At 53.2% G+C, this 22092-nt stretch overlaps 1 protein-coding gene across 28 annotated transcripts in view; it reads left to right on the plus strand.

Annotated features, from left to right (window-relative positions):
* Positions 1 to 22092, plus strand: part of LOC124160805 (ankyrin-3) — a 684504-nt gene that overhangs the window by 623390 nt on the left and 39022 nt on the right. The gene's annotated exons all lie outside the window — the stretch shown is intronic.

The following is a 22092-nucleotide window of genomic DNA, read 5'->3' on the forward strand; positions in this document are numbered from 1 at the left end:
AAGAGAGGCTGCCATCTCCGGTAGAATCTGTCACAGAAAAGGAGGAGGTGGCAGGAGTAGAGGATGCGGAATCCGCGAAAAAATTGACGCAGGCCGAGGTAGAAGTGTCAGTTGAAGAGAGGGAGGTAATTGCTTCCAAAGCGGAGTCCGTGGAAACAATAACAGAAACAAAGGAAGAAGTAAGGGAGGAGGTATTGCACGAGGTGGTGACCAAGGAAGTAGTTAAGGAGACGGCGAAGGAACCAGTATCACCGGCGGCCGAGGAGTTGGCGCCGGAGGAAGCGAAAGAGGAAGTAACTGAAGTGGCCTCTCCAGTCTCCGAGAGAGAAGGAGAGCCTAAGTCACCGTCGGAGGTGGTAGCGGAGGAACCCTCCTTAGATCATGTCGACGAAGAACCCGACGAGAAACTCCCCTCGGCCGCGGATGAAGTAACGGAGGTCGTAGAGGAAAAGCTCGCGGAGGATAGGATAGAGGGGGTATCGGCCGAGGCCGAAGAAGCTACCGTGGTATCCGAGGAGAAGGCGGTCACGCCTGACGTGGAAGAGGTGCCCGAAAAACAAGAGACGATCGCAAAAATCACGGAGGAAGAGACGCTAGAAAAGACCGTGGCCGTGGAAGAAGTCGTAGAGCGAAAGGAGGTTGTGGAGGAGGTTGTCATAGCGGAGAAGGTCGTTGAGGTGTCCGAGGCGGTGAGGGAAATAGGCGAAGTTAAAACCGTAGGCGAGGAGGAACTCGTTAAGGAGGTAGCGGAGGAGGTGAAGGAAATTGTCGAGGTTACAGAGAAGAAGCCAGTCTCCCCACTAGCGGAAGAACCGACAGTCGAACAAGCCCGGGAGGAGGTGGAAGGCGAAGCGGTAGAAAAGGTGATATCCGAGGTCAAGGATGTGTCCCCGGTAGGTGCGCCGGAGGTAGCGGAAGAGAGGCTGCCATCTCCGGTAGAATCTGTCACAGAAAAGGAGGAGGTGGCAGGAGTAGAGGATGCGGAATCCGCGAAAAAATTGACGCAGGCCGAGGTAGAAGTGTCAGTTGAAGAGAGGGAGGTAATTGCTTCCAAAGCGGAGTCCGTGGAAACAATAACAGAAACCAAGGAAGAAGTAAGGGAGGAGGTATTGCACGAGGTGGTGACCAAGGAAGTAGTTAAGGAGACGGCGAAGGAACCAGTATCACCGGCGGCCGAGGAGTTGGCGCCGGAGGAAGCGAAAGAGGAAGTAACTGAAGTGGCCTCTCCAGTCTCCGAGAGAGAAGGAGAGCCTAAGTCACCGTCGGAGGTGGTAGCGGAGGAACCCTCCTTAGATCATGTCGACGAAGAACCCGACGAGAAACTCCCCTCGGCCGCGGATGAAGTAACGGAGGTCGTAGAGGAAAAGCTCGCGGAGGATAGGATAGAGGGGGTATCGGCCGAGGCCGAAGAAGCTACCGTGGTATCCGAGGAGAAGGCGGTCACGCCTGACGTGGAAGAGGTGCCCGAAAAACAAGAGACGATCGCAAAAATCACGGAGGAAGAGACGCTAGAAAAGACCGTGGCCGTGGAAGAAGTCGTAGAGCGAAAGGAGGTTGTGGAGGAGGTTGTCATAGCGGAGAAGGTCGTTGAGGTGTCCGAGGCGGTGAGGGAAATAGGCGAAGTTAAAACCGTAGGCGAGGAGGAACTCGTTAAGGAGGTAGCGGAGGAGGTGAAGGAAATTGTCGAGGTTACAGAGAAGAAGCCAGTCTCCCCACTAGCGGAAGAACCGACAGTCGAACAAGCCCGGGAGGAGGTGGAAGGCGAAGCGGTAGAAAAGGTGATATCCGAGGTCAAGGATGTGTCCCCGGTAGGTGCGCCGGAGGTAGCGGAAGAGAGGCTGCCATCTCCGGTAGAATCTGTCACAGAAAAAGAGGAGGTGGCAGGAGTAGAGGATGCGGAATCCGCGAAAAAATTGACGCAGGCCGAGGTAGAAGTGTCAGTTGAAGAGAGGGAGGTAATTGCTTCCAAAGCGGAGTCCGTGGAAACAATAACAGAAACCAAGGAAGAAGTAAGGGAGGAGGTATTGCACGAGGTGGTGACCAAGGAAGTAGTTAAGGAGACGGCGAAGGAACCAGTATCACCGGCGGCCGAGGAGTTGGCGCCGGAGGAAGCGAAAGAGGAAGTAACTGAAGTGGCCTCTCCAGTCTCCGAGAGAGAAGGAGAGCCTAAGTCACCGTCGGAGGTGGTAGCGGAGGAACCCTCCTTAGATCATGTTGACGAAGAACCCGACGAGAAACTCCCCTCGGCCGCGGATGAAGTAACGGAGGTCGTAGAGGAAAAGCTCGCGGAGGATAGGATAGAGGGGGTTTCGGCCGAGGCCGAAGAAGCTACCGTGGTATCCGAGGAGAAGGCGGTCACGCCTGACGTGGAAGAGGTGCCCGAAAAACAAGAGACGATCGCAAAAATCACGGAGGAAGAGACGCTAGAAAAGACCGTGGCCGTGGAAGAAGTCGTAGAGCGAAAGGAGGTTGTGGAGGAGGTTGTCATAGCGGAGAAGGTCGTTGAGGTGTCCGAGGCGGTGAGGGAAATAGGCGAAGTTAAAACCGTAGGCGAGGAGGAACTCGTTAAGGAGGTAGCGGAGGAGGTGAAGGAAATTGTCGAGGTTACAGAGAAGAAGCCAGTCTCCCCACTAGCGGAAGAACCGACAGTCGAACAAGCCCGGGAGGAGGTGGAAGGCGAAGCGGTAGAAAAGGTGATATCCGAGGTCAAGGATGTGTCCCCGGTAGGTGCGCCGGAGGTAGCGGAAGAGAGGCTGCCATCTCCGGTAGAATCTGTCACAGAAAAGGAGGAGGTGGCAGGAGTAGAGGATGCGGAATCCGCGAAAAAATTGACGCAGGCCGAGGTAGAAGTGTCAGTTGAAGAGAGGGAGGTAATTGCTTCCAAAGCGGAGTCCGTGGAAACAATAACAGAAACCAAGGAAGAAGTAAGGGAGGAGGTATTGCACGAGGTGGTGACCAAGGAAGTAGTTAAGGAGACGGCGAAGGAACCAGTATCACCGGCGGCCGAGGAGTTGGCGCCGGAGGAAGCGAAAGAGGAAGTAACTGAAGTGGCCTCTCCAGTCTCCGAGAGAGAAGGAGAGCCTAAGTCACCGTCGGAGGTGGTAGCGGAGGAACCCTCCTTAGATCATGTCGACGAAGAACCCGACGAGAAACTCCCCTCGGCCGCGGATGAAGTAACGGAGGTCGTAGAGGAAAAGCTCGCGGAGGATAGGATAGAGGGGGTTTCGGCCGAGGCCGAAGAAGCTACCGTGGTATCCGAGGAGAAGGCGGTCACGCCTGACGTGGAAGAGGTGCCCGAAAAACAAGAGACGATCGCAAAAATCACGGAGGAAGAGACGCTAGAAAAGACCGTGGCCGTGGAAGAAGTCGTAGAGCGAAAGGAGGTTGTGGAGGAGGTTGTCATAGCGGAGAAGGTCGTTGAGGTGTCCGAGGCGGTGAGGGAAATAGGCGAAGTTAAAACCGTAGGCGAGGAGGAACTCGTTAAGGAGGTAGCGGAGGAGGTGAAGGAAATTGTCGAGGTTACAGAGAAGAAGCCAGTCTCCCCACTAGCGGAAGAACCGACAGTCGAACAAGCCCGGGAGGAGGTGGAAGGCGAAGCGGTAGAAAAGGTGATATCCGAGGTCAAGGATGTGTCCCCGGTAGGTGCGCCGGAGGTAGCGGAAGAGAGGCTGCCATCTCCGGTAGAATCTGTCACAGAAAAGGAGGAGGTGGCAGGAGTAGAGGATGCGGAATCCGCGAAAAAATTGACGCAGGCCGAGGTAGAAGTGTCAGTTGAAGAGAGGGAGGTAATTGCTTCCAAAGCGGAGTCCGTGGAAACAATAACAGAAACCAAGGAAGAAGTAAGGGAGGAGGTATTGCACGAGGTGGTGACCAAGGAAGTAGTTAAGGAGACGGCGAAGGAACCAGTATCACCGGCGGCCGAGGAGTTGGCGCCGGAGGAAGCGAAAGAGGAAGTAACTGAAGTGGCCTCTCCAGTCTCCGAGAGAGAAGGAGAGCCTAAGTCACCGTCGGAGGTGGTAGCGAAGGAACCCTCCTTAGATCATGTCGACGAAGAACCCGACGAGAAACTCCCCTCGGCCGCGGATGAAGTAACGGAGGTCGTAGAGGAAAAGCTCGCGGAGGATAGGATAGAGGGGGTATCGGCCGAGGCCGAAGAAGCTACCGTGGTATCCGAGGAGAAGGCGGTCACGCCTGACGTGGAAGAGGTGCCCGAAAAACAAGAGACGATCGCAAAAATCACGGAGGAAGAGACGCTAGAAAAGACCGTGGCCGTGGAAGAAGTCGTAGAGCGAAAGGAGGTTGTGGAGGAGGTTGTCATAGCGGAGAAGGTCGTTGAGGTGTCCGAGGCGGTGAGGGAAATAGGCGAAGTTAAAACCGTAGGCGAGGAGGAACTCGTTAAGGAGGTAGCGGAGGAGGTGAAGGAAATTGTCGAGGTTACAGAGAAGAAGCCAGTCTCCCCACTAGCGGAAGAACCGACAGTCGAACAAGCCCGGGAGGAGGTGGAAGGCGAAGCGGTAGAAAAGGTGATATCCGAGGTCAAGGATGTGTCCCCGGTAGGTGCGCCGGAGGTAGCGGAAGAGAGGCTCTCATCTCCGGTAGAATCTGTCACAGAAAAGGAGGAGGTGGCAGGAGTAGAGGATGCGGAATCCGCGAAAAAATTGACGCAGGCCGAGGTAGAAGTGTCAGTTGAAGAGAGGGAGGTAATTGCTTCCAAAGCGGAGTCCGTGGAAACAATAACAGAAACCAAGGAAGAAGTAAGGGAGGAGGTATTGCACGAGGTGGTGACCAAGGAAGTAGTTAAGGAGACGGCGAAGGAACCAGTATCACCGGCGGCCGAGGAGTTGGCGCCGGAGGAAGCGAAAGAGGAAGTAACTGAAGTGGCCTCTCCAGTCTCCGAGAGAGAAGGAGAGCCTAAGTCACCGTCGGAGGTGGTAGCGGAGGAACCCTCCTTAGATCATGTCGACGAAGAACCCGACGAGAAACTCCCCTCGGCCGCGGATGAAGTAACGGAGGTCGTAGAGGAAAAGCTCGCGGAGGATAGGATAGAGGGGGTTTCGGCCGAGGCCGAAGAAGCTACCGTGGTATCCGAGGAGAAGGCGGTCACGCCTGACGTGGAAGAGGTGCCCGAAAAACAAGAGACGATCGCAAAAATCACGGAGGAAGAGACGCTAGAAAAGACCGTGGCCGTGGAAGAAGTCGTAGAGCGAAAGGAGGTTGTGGAGGAGGTTGTCATAGCGGAGAAGGTCGTTGAGGTGTCCGAGGCGGTGAGGGAAATAGGCGAAGTTAAAACCGTAGGCGAGGAGGAACTCGTTAAGGAGGTAGCGGAGGAGGTGAAGGAAATTGTCGAGGTTACAGAGAAGAAGCCAGTCTCCCCACTAGCGGAAGAACCGACAGTCGAACAAGCCCGGGAGGAGGTGGAAGGCGAAGCGGTAGAAAAGGTGATATCCGAGGTCAAGGATGTGTCCCCGGTAGGTGCGCCGGAGGTAGCGGAAGAGAGGCTGCCATCTCCGGTAGAATCTGTCACAGAAAAGGAGGAGGTGGCAGGAGTAGAGGATGCGGAATCCGCGAAAAAATTGACGCAGGCCGAGGTAGAAGTGTCAGTTGAAGAGAGGGAGGTAATTGCTTCCAAAGCGGAGTCCGTGGAAACAATAACAGAAACCAAGGAAGAAGTAAGGGAGGAGGTATTGCACGAGGTGGTGACCAAGGAAGTAGTTAAGGAGACGGCGAAGGAACCAGTATCACCGGCGGCCGAGGAGTTGGCGCCGGAGGAAGCGAAAGAGGAAGTAACTGAAGTGGCCTCTCCAGTCTCCGAGAGAGAAGGAGAGCCTAAGTCACCGTCGGAGGTGGTAGCGGAGGAACCCTCCTTAGATCATGTCGACGAAGAACCCGACGAGAAACTCCCCTCGGCCGCGGATGAAGTAACGGAGGTCGTAGAGGAAAAGCTCGCGGAGGATAGGATAGAGGGGGTTTCGGCCGAGGCCGAAGAAGCTACCGTGGTATCCGAGGAGAAGGCGGTCACGCCTGACGTGGAGGAGGTGCCCGAAAAACAAGAGACGATCGCAAAAATAACGGGGGAAGAGACGCTAGAAAAGACCGTGGCCGTGGAAGAAGTCGTAGAGCGAAAGGAGGTTGTGGAGGAGGTTGTCATAGCGGAGAAGGTCGTTGAGGTGTCCGAGGCGGTGAGGGAAATAGGCGAAGTTAAAACCGTAGGCGAGGAGGAACTCGTTAAGGAGGTAGCGGAGGAGGTGAAGGAAATTGTCGAGGTTACAGAGAAGAAGCCAGTCTCCCCACTAGCGGAAGAACCGACAGTCGAACAAGCCCGGGAGGAGGTGGAAGGCGAAGCGGTAGAAAAGGTGATATCCGAGGTCAAGGATGTGTCCCCGGTAGGTGCGCCGGAGGTAGCGGAAGAGAGGCTGCCATCTCCGGTAGAATCTGTCACAGAAAAGGAGGAGGTGGCAGGAGTAGAGGATGCGGAATCCGCGAAAAAATTGACGCAGGCCGAGGTAGAAGTGTCAGTTGAAGAGAGGGAGGTAATTGCTTCCAAAGCGGAGTCCGTGGAAACAATAACAGAAACCAAGGAAGAAGTAAGGGAGGAGGTATTGCACGAGGTGGTGACCAAGGAAGTAGTTAAGGAGACGGCGAAGGAACCAGTATCACCGGCGGCCGAGGAGTTGGCGCCGGAGGAAGCGAAAGAGGAAGTAACTGAAGTGGCCTCTCCAGTCTCCGAGAGAGAAGGAGAGCCTAAGTCACCGTCGGAGGTGGTAGCGGAGGAACCCTCCTTAGATCATGTCGACGAAGAACCCGACGAGAAACTCCCCTCGGCCGCGGATGAAGTAACGGAGGTCGTAGAGGAAAAGCTCGCGGAGGATAGGATAGAGGGGGTATCGGCCGAGGCCGAAGAAGCTACCGTGGTATCCGAGGAGAAGGCGGTCACGCCTGACGTGGAAGAGGTGCCCGAAAAACAAGAGACGATCGCAAAAATCACGGAGGAAGAGACGCTAGAAAAGACCGTGGCCGTGGAAGAAGTCGTAGAGCGAAAGGAGGTTGTGGAGGAGGTTGTCATAGCGGAGAAGGTCGTTGAGGTGTCCGAGGCGGTGAGGGAAATAGGCGAAGTTAAAACCGTAGGCGAGGAGGAACTCGTTAAGGAGGTAGCGGAGGAGGTGAAGGAAATTGTCGAGGTTACAGAGAAGAAGCCAGTCTCCCCACTAGCGGAAGAACCGACAGTCGAACAAGCCCGGGAGGAGGTGGAAGGCGAAGCGGTAGAAAAGGTGATATCCGAGGTCAAGGATGTGTCCCCGGTAGGTGCGCCGGAGGTAGCGGAAGAGAGGCTGCCATCTCCGGTAGAATCTGTCACAGAAAAAGAGGAGGTGGCAGGAGTAGAGGATGCGGAATCCGCGAAAAAATTGACGCAGGCCGAGGTAGAAGTGTCAGTTGAAGAGAGGGAGGTAATTGCTTCCAAAGCGGAGTCCGTGGAAACAATAACAGAAACCAAGGAAGAAGTAAGGGAGGAGGTATTGCACGAGGTGGTGACCAAGGAAGTAGTTAAGGAGACGGCGAAGGAACCAGTATCACCGGCGGCCGAGGAGTTGGCGCCGGAGGAAGCGAAAGAGGAAGTAACTGAAGTGGCCTCTCCAGTCTCCGAGAGAGAAGGAGAGCCTAAGTCACCGTCGGAGGTGGTAGCGGAGGAACCCTCCTTAGATCATGTCGACGAAGAACCCGACGAGAAACTCCCCTCGGCCGCGGATGAAGTAACGGAGGTCGTAGAGGAAAAGCTCGCGGAGGATAGGATAGAGGGGGTATCGGCCGAGGCCGAAGAAGCTACCGTGGTATCCGAGGAGAAGGCGGTCACGCCTGACGTGGAAGAGGTGCCCGAAAAACAAGAGACGATCGCAAAAATCACGGAGGAAGAGACGCTAGAAAAGACCGTGGCCGTGGAAGAAGTCGTAGAGCGAAAGGAGGTTGTGGAGGAGGTTGTCATAGCGGAGAAGGTCGTTGAGGTGTCCGAGGCGGTGAGGGAAATAGGCGAAGTTAAAACCGTAGGCGAGGAGGAACTCGTTAAGGAGGTAGCGGAGGAGGTGAAGGAAATTGTCGAGGTTACAGAGAAGAAGCCAGTCTCCCCACTAGCGGAAGAACCGACAGTCGAACAAGCCCGGGAGGAGGTGGAAGGCGAAGCGGTAGAAAAGGTGATATCCGAGGTCAAGGATGTGTCCCCGGTAGGTGCGCCGGAGGTAGCGGAAGAGAGGCTGCCATCTCCGGTAGAATCTGTCACAGAAAAGGAGGAGGTGGCAGGAGTAGAGGATGCGGAATCCGCGAAAAAATTGACGCAGGCCGAGGTAGAAGTGTCAGTTGAAGAGAGGGAGGTAATTGCTTCCAAAGCGGAGTCCGTGGAAACAATAACAGAAACCAAGGAAGAAGTAAGGGAGGAGGTATTGCACGAGGTGGTGACCAAGGAAGTAGTTAAGGAGACGGCGAAGGAACCAGTATCACCGGCGGCCGAGGAGTTGGCGCCGGAGGAAGCGAAAGAGGAAGTAACTGAAGTGGCCTCTCCAGTCTCCGAGAGAGAAGGAGAGCCTAAGTCACCGTCGGAGGTGGTAGCGGAGGAACCCTCCTTAGATCATGTCGACGAAGAACCCGACGAGAAACTCCCCTCGGCCGCGGATGAAGTAACGGAGGTCGTAGAGGAAAAGCTCGCGGAGGATAGGATAGAGGGGGTTTCGGCCGAGGCCGAAGAAGCTACCGTGGTATCCGAGGAGAAGGCGGTCACGCCTGACGTGGAAGAGGTGCCCGAAAAACAAGAGACGATCGCAAAAATCACGGAGGAAGAGACGCTAGAAAAGACCGTGGCCGTGGAAGAAGTCGTAGAGCGAAAGGAGGTTGTGGAGGAGGTTGTCATAGCGGAGAAGGTCGTTGAGGTGTCCGAGGCGGTGAGGGAAATAGGCGAAGTTAAAACCGTAGGCGAGGAGGAACTCGTTAAGGAGGTAGCGGAGGAGGTGAAGGAAATTGTCGAGGTTACAGAGAAGAAGCCAGTCTCCCCACTAGCGGAAGAACCGACAGTCGAACAAGCCCGGGAGGAGGTGGAAGGCGAAGCGGTAGAAAAGGTGATATCCGAGGTCAAGGATGTGTCCCCGGTAGGTGCGCCGGAGGTAGCGGAAGAGAGGCTGCCATCTCCGGTAGAATCTGTCACAGAAAAAGAGGAGGTGGCAGGAGTAGAGGATGCGGAATCCGCGAAAAAATTGACGCAGGCCGAGGTAGAAGTGTCAGTTGAAGAGAGGGAGGTAATTGCTTCCAAAGCGGAGTCCGTGGAAACAATAACAGAAACCAAGGAAGAAGTAAGGGAGGAGGTATTGCACGAGGTGGTGACCAAGGAAGTAGTTAAGGAGACGGCGAAGGAACCAGTATCACCGGCGGCCGAGGAGTTGGCGCCGGAGGAAGCGAAAGAGGAAGTAACTGAAGTGGCCTCTCCAGTCTCCGAGAGAGAAGGAGAGCCTAAGTCACCGTCGGAGGTGGTAGCGGAGGAACCCTCCTTAGATCATGTCGACGAAGAACCCGACGAGAAACTCCCCTCGGCCGCGGATGAAGTAACGGAGGTCGTAGAGGAAAAGCTCGCGGAGGATAGGATAGAGGGGGTATCGGCCGAGGCCGAAGAAGCTACCGTGGTATCCGAGGAGAAGGCGGTCACGCCTGACGTGGAAGAGGTGCCCGAAAAACAAGAGACGATCGCAAAAATCACGGAGGAAGAGACGCTAGAAAAGACCGTGGCCGTGGAAGAAGTCGTAGAGCGAAAGGAGGTTGTGGAGGAGGTTGTCATAGCGGAGAAGGTCGTTGAGGTGTCCGAGGCTGTGAGGGAAATAGGCGAAGTTAAAACCGTAGGCGAGGAGGAACTCGTTAAGGAGGTAGCGGAGGAGGTGAAGGAAATTGTCGAGGTTACAGAGAAGAAGCCAGTCTCCCCACTAGCGGAAGAACCGACAGTCGAACAAGCCCGGGAGGAGGTGGAAGGCGAAGCGGTAGAAAAGGTGATATCCGAGGTCAAGGATGTGTCCCCGGTAGGTGCGCCGGAGGTAGCGGAAGAGAGGCTGCCATCTCCGGTAGAATCTGTCACAGAAAAGGAGGAGGTGGCAGGAGTAGAGGATGCGGAATCCGCGAAAAAATTGACGCAGGCCGAGGTAGAAGTGTCAGTTGAAGAGAGGGAGGTAATTGCTTCCAAAGCGGAGTCCGTGGAAACAATAACAGAAACCAAGGAAGAAGTAAGGGAGGAGGTATTGCACGAGGTGGTGACCAAGGAAGTAGTTAAGGAGACGGCGAAGGAACCAGTATCACCGGCGGCCGAGGAGTTGGCGCCGGAGGAAGCGAAAGAGGAAGTAACTGAAGTGGCCTCTCCAGTCTCCGAGAGAGAAGGAGAGCCTAAGTCACCGTCGGAGGTGGTAGCGGAGGAACCCTCCTTAGATCATGTCGACGAAGAACCCGACGAGAAACTCCCCTCGGCCGCGGATGAAGTAACGGAGGTCGTAGAGGAAAAGCTCGCGGAGGATAGGATAGAGGGGGTATCGGCCGAGGCCGAAGAAGCTACCGTGGTATCCGAGGAGAAGGCGGTCACGCCTGACGTGGAAGAGGTGCCCGAAAAACAAGAGACGATCGCAAAAATCACGGAGGAAGAGACGCTAGAAAAGACCGTGGCCGTGGAAGAAGTCGTAGAGCGAAAGGAGGTTGTGGAGGAGGTTGTCATAGCGGAGAAGGTCGTTGAGGTGTCCGAGGCGGTGAGGGAAATAGGCGAAGTTAAAACCGTAGGCGAGGAGGAACTCGTTAAGGAGGTAGCGGAGGAGGTGAAGGAAATTGTCGAGGTTACAGAGAAGAAGCCAGTCTCCCCACTAGCGGAAGAACCGACAGTCGAACAAGCCCGGGAGGAGGTGGAAGGCGAAGCGGTAGAAAAGGTGATATCCGAGGTCAAGGATGTGTCCCCGGTAGGTGCGCCGGAGGTAGCGGAAGAGAGGCTGCCATCTCCGGTAGAATCTGTCACAGAAAAGGAGGAGGTGGCAGGAGTAGAGGATGCGGAATCCGCGAAAAAATTGACGCAGGCCGAGGTAGAAGTGTCAGTTGAAGAGAGGGAGGTAATGGCTTCCAAAGCGGAGTCCGTGGAAACAATAACAGAAACCAAGGAAGAAGTAAGGGAGGAGGTATTGCACGAGGTGGTGACCAAGGAAGTAGTTAAGGAGACGGCGAAGGAACCAGTATCACCGGCGGCCGAGGAGTTGGCGCCGGAGGAAGCGAAAGAGGAAGTAACTGAAGTGGCCTCTCCAGTCTCCGAGAGAGAAGGAGAGCCTAAGTCACCGTCGGAGGTGGTAGCGGAGGAACCCTCCTTAGATCATGTCGACGAAGAACCCGACGAGAAACTCCCCTCGGCCGCGGATGAAGTAACGGAGGTCGTAGAGGAAAAGCTCGCGGAGGATAGGATAGAGGGGGTATCGGCCGAGGCCGAAGAAGCTACCGTGGTATCCGAGGAGAAGGCGGTCACGCCTGACGTGGAAGAGGTGCCCGAAAAACAAGAGACGATCGCAAAAATCACGGAGGAAGAGACGCTAGAAAAGACCGTGGCCGTGGAAGAAGTCGTAGAGCGAAAGGAGGTTGTGGAGGAGGTTGTCATAGCGGAGAAGGTCGTTGAGGTGTCCGAGGCGGTGAGGGAAATAGGCGAAGTTAAAACCGTAGGCGAGGAGGAACTCGTTAAGGAGGTAGCGGAGGAGGTGAAGGAAATTGTCGAGGTTACAGAGAAGAAGCCAGTCTCCCCACTAGCGGAAGAACCGACAGTCGAACAAGCCCGGGAGGAGGTGGAAGGCGAAGCGGTAGAAAAGGTGATATCCGAGGTCAAGGATGTGTCCCCGGTAGGTGCGCCGGAGGTAGCGGAAGAGAGGCTGCCATCTCCGGTAGAATCTGTCACAGAAAAAGAGGAGGTGGCAGGAGTAGAGGATGCGGAATCCGCGAAAAAATTGACGCAGGCCGAGGTAGAAGTGTCAGTTGAAGAGAGGGAGGTAATTGCTTCCAAAGCGGAGTCCGTGGAAACAATAACAGAAACCAAGGAAGAAGTAAGGGAGGAGGTATTGCACGAGGTGGTGACCAAGGAAGTAGTTAAGGAGACGGCGAAGGAACCAGTATCACCGGCGGCCGAGGAGTTGGCGCCGGAGGAAGCGAAAGAGGAAGTAACTGAAGTGGCCTCTCCAGTCTCCGAGAGAGAAGGAGAGCCTAAGTCACCGTCGGAGGTGGTAGCGGAGGAACCCTCCTTAGATCATGTCGACGAAGAACCCGACGAGAAACTCCCCTCGGCCGCGGATGAAGTAACGGAGGTCGTAGAGGAAAAGCTCGCGGAGGATAGGATAGAGGGGGTATCGGCCGAGGCCGAAGAAGCTACCGTGGTATCCGAGGAGAAGGCGGTCACGCCTGACGTGGAAGAGGTGCCCGAAAAACAAGAGACGATCGCAAAAATCACGGAGGAAGAGACGCTAGAAAAGACCGTGGCCGTGGAAGAAGTCGTAGAGCGAAAGGAGGTTGTGGAGGAGGTTGTCATAGCGGAGAAGGTCGTTGAGGTGTCCGAGGCGGTGAGGGAAATAGGCGAAGTTAAAACCGTAGGCGAGGAGGAACTCGTTAAGGAGGTAGCGGAGGAGGTGAAGGAAATTGTCGAGGTTACAGAGAAGAAGCCAGTCTCCCCACTAGCGGAAGAACCGACAGTCGAACAAGCCCGGGAGGAGGTGGAAGGCGAAGCGGTAGAAAAGGTGATATCCGAGGTCAAGGATGTGTCCCCGGTAGGTGCGCCGGAGGTAGCGGAAGAGAGGCTGCCATCTCCGGTAGAATCTGTCACAGAAAAGGAGGAGGTGGCAGGAGTAGAGGATGCGGAATCCGCGAAAAAATTGACGCAGGCCGAGGTAGAAGTGTCAGTTGAAGAGAGGGAGGTAATTGCTTCCAAAGCGGAGTCCGTGGAAACAATAACAGAAACCAAGGAAGAAGTAAGGGAGGAGGTATTGCACGAGGTGGTGACCAAGGAAGTAGTTAAGGAGACGGCGAAGGAACCAGTATCACCGGCGGCCGAGGAGTTGGCGCCGGAGGAAGCGAAAGAGGAAGTAACTGAAGTGGCCTCTCCAGTCTCCGAGAGAGAAGGAGAGCCTAAGTCACCGTCGGAGGTGGTAGCGGAGGAACCCTCCTTAGATCATGTCGACGAAGAACCCGACGAGAAACTCCCCTCGGCCGCGGATGAAGTAACGGAGGTCGTAGAGGAAAAGCTCGCGGAGGATAGGATAGAGGGGGTATCGGCCGAGGCCGAAGAAGCTACCGTGGTATCCGAGGAGAAGGCGGTCACGCCTGACGTGGAAGAGGTGCCCGAAAAACAAGAGACGATCGCAAAAATCACGGAGGAAGAGACGCTAGAAAAGACCGTGGCCGTGGAAGAAGTCGTAGAGCGAAAGGAGGTTGTGGAGGAGGTTGTCATAGCGGAGAAGGTCGTTGAGGTGTCCGAGGCGGTGAGGGAAATAGGCGAAGTTAAAACCGTAGGCGAGGAGGAACTCGTTAAGGAGGTAGCGGAGGAGGTGAAGGAAATTGTCGAGGTTACAGAGAAGAAGCCAGTCTCCCCACTAGCGGAAGAACCGACAGTCGAACAAGCCCGGGAGGAGGTGGAAGGCGAAGCGGTAGAAAAGGTGATATCCGAGGTCAAGGATGTGTCCCCGGTAGGTGCGCCGGAGGTAGCGGAAGAGAGGCTGCCATCTCCGGTAGAATCTGTCACAGAAAAGGAGGAGGTGGCAGGAGTAGAGGATGCGGAATCCGCGAAAAAATTGACGCAGGCCGAGGTAGAAGTGTCAGTTGAAGAGAGGGAGGTAATTGCTTCCAAAGCGGAGTCCGTGGAAACAATAACAGAAACCAAGGAAGAAGTAAGGGAGGAGGTATTGCACGAGGTGGTGACCAAGGAAGTAGTTAAGGAGACGGCGAAGGAACCAGTATCACCGGCGGCCGAGGAGTTGGCGCCGGAGGAAGCGAAAGAGGAAGTAACTGAAGTGGCCTCTCCAGTCTCCGAGAGAGAAGGAGAGCCTAAGTCACCGTCGGAGGTGGTAGCGGAGGAACCCTCCTTAGATCATGTCGACGAAGAACCCGACGAGAAACTCCCCTCGGCCGCGGATGAAGTAACGGAGGTCGTAGAGGAAAAGCTCGCGGAGGATAGGATAGAGGGGGTATCGGCCGAGGCCGAAGAAGCTACCGTGGTATCCGAGGAGAAGGCGGTCACGCCTGACGTGGAAGAGGTGCCCGAAAAACAAGAGACGATCGCAAAAATCACGGAGGAAGAGACGCTAGAAAAGACCGTGGCCGTGGAAGAAGTCGTAGAGCGAAAGGAGGTTGTGGAGGAGGTTGTCATAGCGGAGAAGGTCGTTGAGGTGTCCGAGGCGGTGAGGGAAATAGGCGAAGTTAAAACCGTAGGCGAGGAGGAACTCGTTAAGGAGGTAGCGGAGGAGGTGAAGGAAATTGTCGAGGTTACAGAGAAGAAGCCAGTCTCCCCACTAGCGGAAGAACCGACAGTCGAACAAGCCCGGGAGGAGGTGGAAGGCGAAGCGGTAGAAAAGGTGATATCCGAGGTCAAGGATGTGTCCCCGGTAGGTGCGCCGGAGGTAGCGGAAGAGAGGCTGCCATCTCCGGTAGAATCTGTCACAGAAAAGGAGGAGGTGGCAGGAGTAGAGGATGCGGAATCCGCGAAAAAATTGACGCAGGCCGAGGTAGAAGTGTCAGTTGAAGAGAGGGAGGTAATTGCTTCCAAAGCGGAGTCCGTGGAAACAATAACAGAAACCAAGGAAGAAGTAAGGGAGGAGGTATTGCACGAGGTGGTGACCAAGGAAGTAGTTAAGGAGACGGCGAAGGAACCAGTATCACCGGCGGCCGAGGAGTTGGCGCCGGAGGAAGCGAAAGAGGAAGTAACTGAAGTGGCCTCTCCAGTCTCCGAGAGAGAAGGAGAGCCTAAGTCACCGTCGGAGGTGGTAGCGGAGGAACCCTCCTTAGATCATGTCGACGAAGAACCCGACGAGAAACTCCCCTCGGCCGCGGATGAAGTAACGGAGGTCGTAGAGGAAAAGCTCGCGGAGGATAGGATAGAGGGGGTATCGGCCGAGGCCGAAGAAGCTACCGTGGTATCCGAGGAGAAGGCGGTCACGCCTGACGTGGAAGAGGTGCCCGAAAAACAAGAGACGATCGCAAAAATCACGGAGGAAGAGACGCTAGAAAAGACCGTGGCCGTGGAAGAAGTCGTAGAGCGAAAGGAGGTTGTGGAGGAGGTTGTCATAGCGGAGAAGGTCGTTGAGGTGTCCGAGGCGGTGAGGGAAATAGGCGAAGTTAAAACCGTAGGCGAGGAGGAACTCGTTAAGGAGGTAGCGGAGGAGGTGAAGGAAATTGTCGAGGTTACAGAGAAGAAGCCAGTCTCCCCACTAGCGGAAGAACCGACAGTCGAACAAGCCCGGGAGGAGGTGGAAGGCGAAGCGGTAGAAAAGGTGATATCCGAGGTCAAGGATGTGTCCCCGGTAGGTGCGCCGGAGGTAGCGGAAGAGAGGCTGCCATCTCCGGTAGAATCTGTCACAGAAAAGGAGGAGGTGGCAGGAGTAGAGGATGCGGAATCCGCGAAAAAATTGACGCAGGCCGAGGTAGAAGTGTCAGTTGAAGAGAGGGAGGTAATTGCTTCCAAAGCGGAGTCCGTGGAAACAATAACAGAAACCAAGGAAGACGTAAGGGAGGAGGTATTGCACGAGGTGGTGACCAAGGAAGTAGTTAAGGAGACGGCGAAGGAACCAGTATCACCGGCGGCCGAGGAGTTGGCGCCGGAGGAAGCGAAAGAGGAAGTAACTGAAGTGGCCTCTCCAGTCTCCGAGAGAGAAGGAGAGCCTAAGTCACCGTCGGAGGTGGTAGCGGAGGAACCCTCCTTAGATCATGTCGACGAAGAACCCGACGAGAAACTCCCCTCGGCCGCGGATGAAGTAACGGAGGTCGTAGACGAAAAGCTCGCGGAGGATAGGATAGAGGGGGTATCGGCCGAGGCCGAAGAAGCTACCGTGGTATCCGAGGAGAAGGCGGTCACGCCTGACGTGGAAGAGGTGCCCGAAAAACAAGAGACGATCGCAAAAATCACGGAGGAAGAGACGCTAGAAAAGACCGTGGCCGTGGAAGAAGTCGTAGAGCGAAAGGAGGTTGTGGAGGAGGTTGTCATAGCGGAGAAGGTCGTTGAGGTGTCCGAGGCGGTGAGGGAAATAGGCGAAGTTAAAACCGTAGGCGAGGAGGAACTCGTTAAGGAGGTAGCGGAGGAGGTGAAGGAAATTGTCGAGGTTACAGAGAAGAAGCCAGTCTCCCCACTAGCGGAAGAACCGACAGTCGAACAAGCCCGGGAGGAGGTGGAAGGCGAAGCGGTAGAAAAGGTGATATCCGAGGTCAAGGATGTGTCCCCGGTAGGTGCGCCGGAGGTAGCGGAAGAGAGGCTGCCATCTCCGGTAGAATCTGTCACAGAAAAGGAGGAGGTGACAGGAGTAGAGGATGCGGAATCCGCGAAAAAATTGACGCAGGCCGAGGTAGAAGTGTCAGTTGAAGAGAGGGAGGTAATTGCTTCCAAAGCGGAGTCCGTGGAAACAATAACAGAAACCAAGGAAGAAGTAAGGGAGGAGGTATTGCACGAGGTGGTGACCAAGGAAGTAGTTAAGGAGACGGCGAAGGAACCAGTATCACCGGCGGCCGAGGAGTTGGCGCCGGAGGAAGCGAAAGAGGAAGTAACTGAAGTGGCCTCTCCAGTCTCCGAGAGAGAAGGAGAGCCTAAGTCACCGTCGGAGGTGGTAGCGGAGGAACCCTCCTTAGATCATGTCGACGAAGAACCCGACGAGAAACTCCCCTCGGCCGCGGATGAAGTAACGGAGGTCGTAGAGGAAAAGCTCGCGGAGGATAGGATAGAGGGGGTATCGGCCGAGGCCGAAGAAGCTACCGTGGTATCCGAGGAGAAGGCGGTCACGCCTGACGTGGAAGAGGTGCCCGAAAAACAAGAGACGATCGCAAAAATCACGGAGGAAGAGACGCTAGAAAAGACCGTGGCCGTGGAAGAAGTCGTAGAGCGAAAGGAGGTTGTGGAGGAGGTTGTCATAGCGGAGAAGGTCGTTGAGGTGTCCGAGGCGGTGAGGGAAATAGGCGAAGTTAAAACCGTAGGCGAGGAGGAACTCGTTAAGGAGGTAGCGGAGGAGGTGAAGGAAATTGTCGAGGTTACAGAGAAGAAGCCAGTCTCCCCACTAGCGGAAGAACCGACAGTCGAACAAGCCCGGGAGGAGGTGGAAGGCGAAGCGGTAGAAAAGGTGATATCCGAGGTCAAGGATGTGTCCCCGGTAGGTGCGCCGGAGGTAGCGGAAGAGAGGCTGCCATCTCCGGTAGAATCTGTCACAGAAAAGGAGGAGGTGGCAGGAGTAGAGGATGCGGAATCCGCGAAAAAATTGACGCAGGCCGAGGTAGAAGTGTCAGTTGAAGAGAGGGAGGTAATTGCTTCCAAAGCGGAGTCCGTGGAAACAATAACAGAAACCAAGGAAGACGTAAGGGAGGAGGTATTGCACGAGGTGGTGACCAAGGAAGTAGTTAAGGAGACGGCGAAGGAACCAGTATCACCGGCGGCCGAGGAGTTGGCGCCGGAGGAAGCGAAAGAGGAAGTAACTGAAGTGGCCTCTCCAGTCTCCGAGAGAGAAGGAGAGCCTAAGTCACCGTCGGAGGTGGTAGCGGAGGAACCCTCCTTAGATCATGTCGACGAAGAACCCGACGAGAAACTCCCCTCGGCCGCGGATGAAGTAACGGAGGTCGTAGAGGAAAAGCTCGCGGAGGATAGGATAGAGGGGGTATCGGCCGAGGCCGAAGAAGCTACCGTGGTATCCGAGGAGAAGGCGGTCACGCCTGACGTGGAAGAGGTGCCCGAAAAACAAGAGACGATCGCAAAAATCACGGAGGAAGAGACGCTAGAAAAGGCCGTGGCCGTGGAAGAAGTCGTAGAGCGAAAGGAGGTTGTGGAGGAGGTTGTCATAGCGGAGAAGGTCGTTGAGGTGTCCGAGGCGGTGAGGGAAATAGGCGAAGTTAAAACCGTAGGCGAGGAGGAACTCGTTAAAGAGGTAGCGGAGGAGGTGAAGGAAATTGTCGAGGTTACAGAGAAGAAGCCAGTCTCCCCACTAGCGGAAGAACCGACAGTCGAACAAGCCCGGGAGGAGGTGGAAGGCGAAGCGGTAGAAAAGGTGATATCCGAGGTCAAGGATGTGTCCCCGGTAGGTGCGCCGGAGGTAGCGGAAGAGAGGCTGCCATCTCCGGTAGAATCTGTCACAGAAAAGGAGGAGGTGGCAGGAGTAGAGGATGCGGAATCCGCGAAAAAAGTGCAGGTTGAACCTGTGTCGCCATGGGTGTCACCTTCGGTCCCCGATTCTGATACAATGTTTCCCGTGGAAGGTTTATGTAGTAGTTTAATTCCTGTTGATATTTCTGAAGGTGTCTTAGAGTCCTCCCTTAATCGTGTTTCATTGGAATTAGGTATTGCCGAATTCTCTTTGGATCCCGGTACTTCCTCTAAGGTAAAGGGTGATGTAGTCTCCGATATCGAGGCTTTATCTCACGTATGTACTTCTGTAGATGAGTCCATTTCTAGAGATCAGGATTTCGGAAGCCGCATTGCTATAGTTTCCGTGGACCCAACTAATGTCTCTCTCTTGTCGGAAGATTTAGGATCTATATCTACTTCAATGCTGGAGCAAGTGCCTTCAATTTCTAATATCGTTGATCCATGTAGCAAGGATCCTTCTTTTGATATTCAAGTCGCAAAAGATCTTTCCTCTGCTGAAACCAAACCTTTTTCCGGTGCCTTTTCTGAAATCCCAATAGGAGTTTCTTATCAGGAATCTATTGAATTAACTCGCGGTTTGTCTGAGGATATTCCATCTTCTGTACCTGAAGAGATTCCTTTACCTGATAAAAGTTCCAGTGGACATCTGGAAACCTTAGTTGTTCAGGAAATCAGAGAAGGGACAGATAAATTGTCCAATATTCATCAAACTGTTATTCCTGAGTCTACTGTTGGTACCCTTTGCGTACCAATCAGTGAAGATGGGGAATCTCAGTCTGATATCGTTGGTTCACAGGCGTCGGCATCGACGTTATCTGATGTATCTGATGAGCCTCGTAGACCCTTTTTATCCAAGAGTCGACGGGAGCAACTATCTATACTCACTAAACGAGTATTATCAGAAAAGGAGATGAAGGAATTAATGATTGAAGTTAAGGAAGTGACTAGGCAAATTAAACAGGAAGTAAAGGAGCTTAAACCAGATCTTACTCCTACTCCTGAGGGGATTTCTTTTCCATCTCAAGCTTTCATGGATGATAGTGAATCTAGTCTTACATCTATTATGGAAGAGCACCAAACATTAGTCGACTCTACTCAGGAAGTTCCAGGGACTGTCAAGAAATCACAGGATCCTTCACGAAGTGATATTGGTGAAATTGGTTCTTCTAAAATTATGTCATTAGATGATGAAAATCTTCAGAGTTTACCTGAAACAGGTCTTGAAGCAAAAGCCATTTCACACGAATCTGAAGGCATGCATTCAGATGCAATGGATCACAAAGATGTGAAGGTTGTAACTATAATTGAAGAGGAAGTTGTTCTTGATAACGTGATGGAAACAGTCATTGATGAGATTCAAACTGTAAAGAAAAAAATTGTAGATGATTCAGAAAGTAGAAGTAAGGCTGCAGCATTTGAGTCTGTTGATTCGCAAAGTGTGCTTTTGGGTAGCAGTGATCTAATAGAGTCACATTCTACAGATAAGATATCAGAATCAGAACTTGGGGAAAAAAGGTTTTCAGTAAAAACTTCGATCTTAGAGGAGGAAACTGCCTCTTGTGAAGATTTAATCCCAGTGCCTGAAGTTGAGAGCACTGCAATTCTAAATGAAGTAAGGCAAACCGAACGCACACATAGGGAGGAAAATGAATTGAAGACACTGGATTCCCAAACAGAAGGAGCTCATTTGTCCACAGAAATCAAAGCAGCCTCTCATCATGATGAACAAAGGGAACTTCTGATGGACGCAAAAGAGCCATCACCAACGGTTTCACCAACTAAGGAAACACTCACAGAAGAGGCTGTAACTGTAAAAGAGGACATCTCTCCCCTACTTTTGGAGGTATTAGATGAAAAACCCCCACATAAGCAGGTTGTATGTCCATATACTGGAGATTCTCATCAATACAGGCCTATCCTTGATGTAACGTCTGAGGATATAGTGCTAAAGGATGATGATACTATTGAAATCACTGTCTCAGAGGATCCATCACAAATATATTCAACTACCTCTACTCATGCTACAGTTGAGACCACAATGCATACTTCAGCTTCTGGTGCAACATTTGTTGAAGTGAATAGGGATGGCCAACGTTCAATTTGCGTTTGCGAAAAAATTGTGCAGTCTCAAACATTAGTTCCAAAAGAATCTACCTCACATGTGAAGCATCCTCCAGAGACGCCTTCCACAAGCAAGAAGTCAAGTAAATCTGGGATAGGCAAAGCTCGACAGAAAGAATCTTCAGATGAACACTTTGCAGAACGAAAGCGGTCCATTGAAGCAACAAAAACTTCAGCAGAATTACCTGAGTCAGGAAGAAGACATTTGACTTCATCAAAGCCATCCACAGTGACAAGTGATTCAGAAGGAATGGCATCCAGGAAAAAATTTAGTACCAAATCATATCGAAGTAGTTATGAACCTCCATCAACAGATTCTCAGCGAAAGGCATTTTCAAGCCAACATGGTACTCAATCAGCAGCAGAGACTCTGCCACGGGAGCGAACATATAAGAAGAGTCACTATGCAGAGGATACTGCAAGTAGTAGTAGCAAAAAGATAATGGTCACCCATAGAAGGGAAGAGAGTCAGCATTCCCGTTCGTATCGCACAACACGGGATACTTCTGAATCGAGTGATAAATCCCCTGCTCTTCGAAAACCTCTTCTTCGCAAAGATGGAGAGTTTGAACAGCCACAAGTGTTAAAGAAACGCCCCCAAGAAATTGATAAAAAGACTTCAGGAAAGGAAGATACAACTAAGGACCGGTCCACTTCTTCAAGAAAGGTTACTGCCTCAGGGATTCCTGGCCCATCCCATGGAGGTCACACCGAGTCAAGAGAGCTTTCAACATCCAGGAAATCGACTTCTGGAAAAGGAGTTCCTAGCAAACTTACCAGGTCTTCAATTCCAACTAAAAGGAAAGAAGCATCAAAAGGAGAGAGTGAAGTACCAACAGCACCTTATAAGTCACCTATTGTTGCATCATCTTCATCAATGGGACGCCATACTTCAAGCACTGTTACTCAAAGATCATCATCCACTAGGGTTTCAGACCGATCTATTGGGACCACAATAAAACCAATAAAGAAAATCTCAAGTCAAGTAAAGGTTCCTAAGCCAGAAAAGTCTTCACCAGACCGCCAAGCAGTTATATTTACCCAAAAAATTTCTCCTGCCCCTTCTGAGAGTATGCAGCCTGCATCAACCCCTAAATTACCAGTTGAGGATGTCCAACCAGAAATTTCACCCTCTGAGACTGACCCTAAAGTGGAAGATTCATCTCCAGAAAGCAGTGTTACCGTTATGACATCAAGTCCATCTCCATCAGTCTGTCAGCCTTCTTTTGGAATCCCTGATTCTTCGAGCCCGACACCATCACTACCTTCAAGCCCCAGTAGAATGAGGTATTCATCTGCTGCAAGTGGCACAATAACCCAGTTGATGACATCTGAAGTTTTCACTCGAACTCTTGATGTAACGGGTGCAATAGAAGTGATTTATAGGCAGCCAACAACAAGTGAATCTCTCCGCAGGATAGCTCCAAGTAAATCAACACAACTTTCAGGAGAGAGTACAGCAGCTCCATCAGGGGCAATGTCATCTTTCCAGATTGATTCATCTCAAGTTGACACCACAGATTCATCACTGAGTGATTCAGTAGCTCTACCCTCCTCATCCTCAGACTTTGATTTCAGTAGTGCACAGGATGGATATCGTCAAGTTCTTTCAAGGAGTGGCACAT

The sequence above is a fragment of the Ischnura elegans genome, chromosome 6 (genome assembly GCF_921293095.1).
Source record: "Ischnura elegans chromosome 6, ioIscEleg1.1, whole genome shotgun sequence".
In the NCBI taxonomy this organism is placed as follows: Eukaryota; Metazoa; Arthropoda; class Insecta; order Odonata; family Coenagrionidae; genus Ischnura; species Ischnura elegans.